This window comes from Lethenteron reissneri, unplaced genomic scaffold, assembly GCF_015708825.2.
Source record: "Lethenteron reissneri isolate LAM-NWPU_2019-01 unplaced genomic scaffold, ASM1570882v1 scaffold_1639, whole genome shotgun sequence".
Classification (NCBI taxonomy): domain Eukaryota; kingdom Metazoa; phylum Chordata; class Hyperoartia; order Petromyzontiformes; family Petromyzontidae; genus Lethenteron; species Lethenteron reissneri.
The window spans coordinates 236,704-243,714 of NW_026891376.1; positions in this window are offsets into that span (position 1 = coordinate 236,704).

Genomic DNA, 7,011 nt, shown 5'->3' on the forward strand with positions numbered 1-7,011 from the left:
GCCTCTCAAAGAATTCGTGGGCGCGGACGGGGACTGGGGCGGCTATCGCTCATCAGGAGATGGCGAACTGGACGGACGCCGAAGCACTACGCGCACTGCCGGCGATGCTGGACAACGACGCCCTGGCTACTCTCACCTCGGCGCCTAAGGAAAAGCGCGCCACGCTGCACTTGGCGCTGCAGCTGCTGTCAGCTGTCTACGGCCCGCCTTCGGACTGCAGGCAGCTGTTCCACGATCGTCATCGGGGCGCCAACGAATCGCCTCTGGCCTTCCGGACGGCTCTCCTGGCCCTGGCGAAGGCAGCTTTCCCGCGGATGGACGAGGAGGGAGTGGACGCTATGGTGGCTGAAAAGCTGCTGCTACTCGCGGACGAGCTGGACGTCGCCGTCTTGGCTCAAGACGATCCAGAGATGTCTTCCTTGCTGGTCGCGCGCCACATCCACGGGGGCTTGCGGTCCCTGCGTCGCAAGGCCGCCAAGAGGGTGGCCGGCCATGCCATGGTGGCCACCACCCTCCCATCGGAGGAGGTCTGCGGGGTGGAGTGGCGGGGGGAATGGAGATCGGCGGCACCACAGGCTCGGAACGGACCGAGCCGCCAGGAGCAGCCCAGGCCATCTGGGGCGCTCACACGCTGCTACAACTGTGGCCTTCAAGGCCACGTTGCTTCAGGATGCCGGGCTCCCCGTCAGCGCGGGGCGACACCTCGTCAGGACACCGCGCTGTCTCCACCCAAGCTCCAGCAGAGAAATACGGCGAGGTCGTGGCACCTCACACGTTTGGCCCATGCACACATTCCGACACCACACTCACGCGCCTCGAACCAAACAGGGCTCGCAAATCGACGGCTGTTGCGTCCGATTGTTCTGAAATGCGGGCGAGCGCTCCAACGGGTCAGTGGTCGGAGCTCGCCCATCCGTGTCGTTGCAGCGTCGGCGGGATCGTCGGTCTTGGTCGTCATATTGATGGGGTAGAGGTGCTGAATTTTAATTGACACAGGAGCGTCGGCGACCATTATATCTGATTTGATTTATAACATCCTTCCCGTTCAAAGTCGTCCCTTGCTCCCCGTTTACGTGCCATGCTATGCTGCTAACGGGGGCTCGCTAGGCATCATTGGGCAAATCCGCGCCAAAATTTGCATTGGAGACATTAAATTATCCGGCCCTGTTTTGGTTTCCTACTCACTGGCGGTTCCGTGCCTGTTAGGGACGGATTTCTTGGCCAAAATGCCCATTCGTATCTTGATCGACCAGGGGTGCATTCGAGCTCCCGTCGGGCCGACGTGTAACGTTTTTGTCTTCCCCCGCCACGGAGCGTCGGGCGTTTGCGACCATGCAGGCGCTCGTGGCAAAAACTGTGCGTGTACCCCCGGGGGCTAAGATGCTCGTCCCTCTTAGGTTGCGTCGGCCGTTTGCTGAGGGGGTTGCGGATCGGGAAGTTCTTGTTGGGACCATCTCGGGCCGGGGTCAATGGACCCGATTTGCTAGCGGCTCAGACCATGGTGAAAGGGGATGGGGACCCCTTCTTGCAGTCCTTAATGTAGGATCGCGAACGGCCGTGGTTCCTCAAGGGACCGTGCTTGCCACACGCAACGCCGGCACCCTATGAGGAACCACTCGTGGGTCAGGTAACCACCGATCATCCGTCGCGACCGCACTCGGACTGTGATGACGGATGGCTGGGATGCGCTATTGCGCGGGATCAGTGGACCTGTCCGACTCGCAGCGTGCGCAGCTGCGAGTTCTCCTGAAAAATTTGCCGACGTTTTTAGTCAACACAAATTGATATTGGTTGTACTAAATTGCTGCGACACCATATTGACACGGGTGACAGCGCGCCAATCCGCCAAAATCCCTTTCGGCTGAGTCCCGCCGAAAAGGATCATGTCAAATCGGCCTTTGATGACATGCTAGCCGCCGATATTATTTCCCCTTCCAACAGCCCGTGGGGCGCGCCGATCGTTTTGGTGAAAAAACACGACGGCTCACTGCGGTTTTGTGTCGATTTTCGGCGATTGAACAAAATTTCTGTGGCAGATGCGTACCCGCTTCCTCGAATGGATGAGTCGCTCGATGCCTTGGCGGGGGCGCGATTCTTTTCCACCCTGGATTTACTTTCTGGATTCTGGCAGCTTCCGCTGGATGACGAATCCAAACCTAAGACTGCTTTCCGTACACCGCAAGGCCTCTTCCAATTTAACCACTTGCCGATGGGCTTACATTCTGCGCCAGCAACTTTTCAGTGGTTAATGGAACTGGTCTTGGCGGGCTTGCAATGGGATTCGTGTTTAATTTACTTGGACGATGTCATCGTCTTTAGCAAATCATTCGATGAACACCTCCAGAGGTTGCGTGCTGTTTTTCTCAAAATGCGGGCTGCCAATTTGAAATTTAAACCGCAGAAGTGCCATTTGCTCCGCGAATCGGTGCGGTATTTGGGTCATATTGTTGGACGCTCGGGGATATCCACTGATCCCGCCAAAACGGAATGCGTCAGCTCCTGGCCGACTCCCACCTCGGTGGGAGAGGTCAGGAGTTTCATTGGGTTCGCGTCGTACTACCGACGGTTTGTGGCTGACTTCGCTACGATCACGAAACCATTGCATGCCTTGACGTCCAAGGGAGTCAGGTTTCATTGGGGGCCGGAGGAGGAGGCTGCTTTTCGCGCCCTCCGGAATGCCCTGGTGGGGGCTCCGCCGTTGAATTACCCCGATTTCTCACAACCCTTCTTGCTCGATACAGACGCAAGTAACACGGGCATTGGGGGCGTGCTGTCCCAGCTCATTGGTGGCGTAGAGCATGTGGTGGCTTACGGTAGTCGGGTACTGTCTCCGGCGGAACAACGGTACTGCGCTACCCGTCGGGAATTATTGGCAATTGTTTATTTCGTTCAGCAGTACCGCCCGTATCTGTACGGTCGACGTTTCATTGTCCGTACAGATCATGCGGCTCTGCAGTACGCCCTGCGGGTTCAACAACCATCGGGGCAGTTGTCTCGATGGTTGGAGATTCTCCAAGACTACGACTTTGTCACCACATATCGTAAGGGCGTCCGCCACACGAACGCTGACGCCCTGTCGCGGTTGCCACCCACTTCGGAGTGCGCTTGCCTCTTGGGTTCGGGGCATTGTAGGCCCCCGAACGTGACCACCGATTCGGTCCTCGTGGCCGCCGCCGATGCGCCTTCGGCTTCGGGTCCTATCGAGCATGAAGGGAGGGATTCATTGCTGGGGTTGTCGGTTGCGGAGTGGGGACGCCTCCAAATGGAGGACACCTCCCTCCTCGCTCTGCGCCGTCGCACCGGGGGGGTTGGTCAGGGGTGGCGAACGTTGACTCGTGGGGGTTGTTCCAGGGGCTTTTAATGCACTGGGACGGAAAATCCCGCCGCCAACGGCTCGTGGTGCCTGCAGCATTGAGGGGTAAGGTGGTATGGGCTGCGCATGAGCGGCTCCTGCACTTGGGGGTTCACAAGACCTTTGCCATGCTCCAGCTCGATTTCTTCTGGCCGGGCATGGCAAAGGACGTGGGGGATCTCCTGGGGTCGTGCACGCAATGCGCGCAGCGGAAGCCACCAGCGAGGGGGTCCAACCCTCCGCTGCAGTCCATAAAGGTTTCCCGGGTTAACGAGCTCGTTGCTCTGGATATTCTCGGGCCATTTCCCGCTACACCCAGGGGAAATAGGTATTTATTGACCGGGGTCGAATACTTCACGAGATGGCCCATGGTCTGGCCCCTGGCCAACCAGTCGGCAGCAGCCATCGCGGAGGCCTTTGTCCAAGGCTATGTCCTCGACAAGGGTGCTCCGGAACGGCTGCTGACTGACCAGGGTAAGAATTTTTCGGGGAAACTCCTCCGCGAGGTGTGCGACCTCTTGGGTACGGAGAAAATTCGGACCTCCCCGTATCACCCACAAACTGACGGGATGGTGGAACGGCTGCATCGGACTATCACGTCCATGCTGTCCCAGCAGGTATCGGAATCCCAGACAGATTGGGACCTTCGCATTGCCGGTGTGTTACAAGCCTACAGGATGGCTCCCCATGCGGCCACCAGATTTTCCCCTTTCTTTTTAATGTATGGCCGCGAGGCTAACCCCCCTGTGACGACCCAGCTGAAGCTCTCGGCGCCTCAGGCAAAGTCTACATTGTCCGAACACGTTAAATTAACATCGGCAAATTATCTGAGGCGCGGGAAGCGGCCGTGCAAAATTCTGAACTCCGCCAGAAGGCGAACGAGAGGCTTAGGCTGGGGCGGGTACATGTGTTCAAATGGAAACCGGGGGACAGGGCATGGTTGCACTGTCCCCAGGTGCCGCTGGCGACCTCGTCAAAGTTGGTACGGCCGTGGCGGGGGCCCGTGGAGGTCGTACAGGTCTTGCGGCCGCAATGTGTACGCGTCAAATGGGGGAGGCGTCGGTGGTACGTGCACCCCTCAAGGTTGAAACTGTTCATTGCGCCGCCCCGTGGTTCGCACACACACACGCATGGCCAAACGTGTGAGGGGTCCGCCGACTCCCCGACTTCGCTGCTTTCGCCTAACCTGACATCGACTGTTCCATCTCCAGGTGCAACAGGAGTGACGGGTCCACGACCGCCAACCCCGGGGGGGTCGGGGGTCACTCGGCAGCGAAGCCAGACTCTCTCGCACCCGGACCGTCAACAACCGCCACTGAGCGTGCCGGGACGGGCCCTTGTGACGGGCCCGCCGCGAGAACGCGTGCCAAAATGCGCAGACTTTTGTGAGGTCGGCCGTTGGGGGGCCCTTGCGGACGGTGGGGGGAGGCGTCCGGAGCGCGTGTATATATGTTGGTTTTGTGGAATGGGGTATTTATTCGGGGGGGTGCGTCGGGTTATTTTTTTCTTCCTGTTTCCTGTTGTTGTTGTTATGGTTGTCATTGTTCTTGTTAAAATTACGTGAGGCACACACGGTTTTGTGGAGGGATGCACCTTTATTCTGATTTTGTTGCAGCCAGGGACGGCTGCGAGCTGTACAGGGGGGGGTGATGTAGAGGTGTAATTGTGTATGGGCGCGGATGGCTAACAAACACAAGGGGCGTGGTTAGGGCCGTACACAGAGGAGGTGCTCACACCGACGTCCGCACCTGCATCCCCCACGGGCCCCTCCCGGGGGCCGAGTACTATAAAAGGTGGTGAGCCGGAGGGCTCGAAGGTCGAGTATTAGCTTAAACCAGCGAAGACTGAAGACCAGCTAGAATAGGCCCCGGAGCTCCCCTGGCTCGCTGTCCTTGTCAGGGCCGACCAGGGCAAGCCAGTGGCAGTGTCCCCGAGAGCCCAGACTGACGTTCTTATAAGAGCCGGTCTGGAGACTCAGGGTGCCTGGGATCCCAGCTTGACCAGGGCTGGGATAGGTAGCCTCCCCTAGCTCCGTAGTGGAGGACTCGGGCGTAGGTTAGCGGGGTTAGATGTTGTGTCTCCCTGTTAGATGAGTGAAGGGGACGATACCCCTTTAAGTACTGTGTGTACCCGTTACTGTGCACAAGTTGGTGTTAATAAATAAGTGTGCCTCCGTCCCTGTCGTCAAAGCCTCCTGAATACTTACTACACACAGTCAAACTTGCTCTGAAACACAACTGTACACGGATAAACTTTGTGATTGACCAGTATCCAAAAATGAGTATTAAAAACCTAGAACGGTCACGTAGAGCTGGTGGTGGTACACAACTGATGAAAATTTATGGACGGGATCAGAAGACACCAACACAATGGAAAAAGTTTCTATCAGATGGAACAAACAAAGAAGCACTGGAAGAATTCCTCTATGTTGTGTGGCGAGAGGCTGATCTTACCACTGGGGAAAGGACTTAAGCTTGTACATAGCACATGGAGACCTGTGTCACTGCGTGACTGTAATGGAGGGTTTACATACTCTCAGTGCTGTTGAAGATCTGACATGTGATCATGAGGAATGTGACACCAGGGTGTTTTTACATGCACAACATTCTGCACAGGAACATCAAACTGTAGTCATCAAAAGCCCTGATACTGATGTGGCAGTGATTGCTTTAAGTCTGCAGCCAGATTTACCATGTAGGTTGTATTTTTTCACGGGGGTTGGCAACAAAACAAGGCTCATTGACTTAGCTAAGGTGTCGTCAGCTCTTGGCACAAGTGTCTGTTTGGCACTTATTGGGATCCATACCTTCTCAGGTTGTGACTCTACAAGTGCCTTTTATGGCAAAGGCAAAAGAAAGGCATTTTCTGTTGCTTGTGAGAAAGAGGAATATCTAACTGCTTTTACAAATCTGGGTAGCAGTTTTAACCTAGACCAGTCTACATTTGAGCTACTTTGCACATATGTGTGCCACCTGTATGGCCAGTCGGCTTTTCCAGAACTATCCATGCCCCCGACAAGTGACGCCCTGTACCAACACTGCAAAAGGGGCAAACTACCAAGCAGCCATAATGAGACATTCTCTGAAAGGTATAATGTGTGCCCCTACACCCGTCGGCAATGGATGGCACCTCGAGGATGGTGAGTTAACAGTGACCTGGATGACTAGAAATCTTGCCCCTGAAAGTGTGTTGCAGGCAGTCCACTGCAGTTTCAAGCATAGCAAATGTGAGACTGGAAGATGTTCCTGTATGTCTGCAAGACTGTCTTGTACTGATTTATGTTGGTGCCAAAATTGTGCAAATGTTTCACAGGAAACAGAAGAAAGACCTACATGGGATGATGGCTCTGATAGTGATAGGGATGATACCGATGAGTAAATATGTGCTGTGTTAGAAAAAAGGCACATGTGCCTTCTTTTTTCCTGCAGTGGAATCGGATCGCATGGGTCTTCTCCCCCATGCGATCAGATTCCTATGCGAGTTCGCAGATCGCACTGTGATCTGTGAACAAAACTGCAGGTGTAATTCACTTTTTAATGGCACCCGCACCAGTGTGAGCCTGGGTAAAAGCGGAGTTCCCCCAATCAGACTGCATTGATGGGCAGTGCAGTCTGTATGTCTCTGTGTGGGCAAAGTTATTGCTGGTATATTGTTTTTGT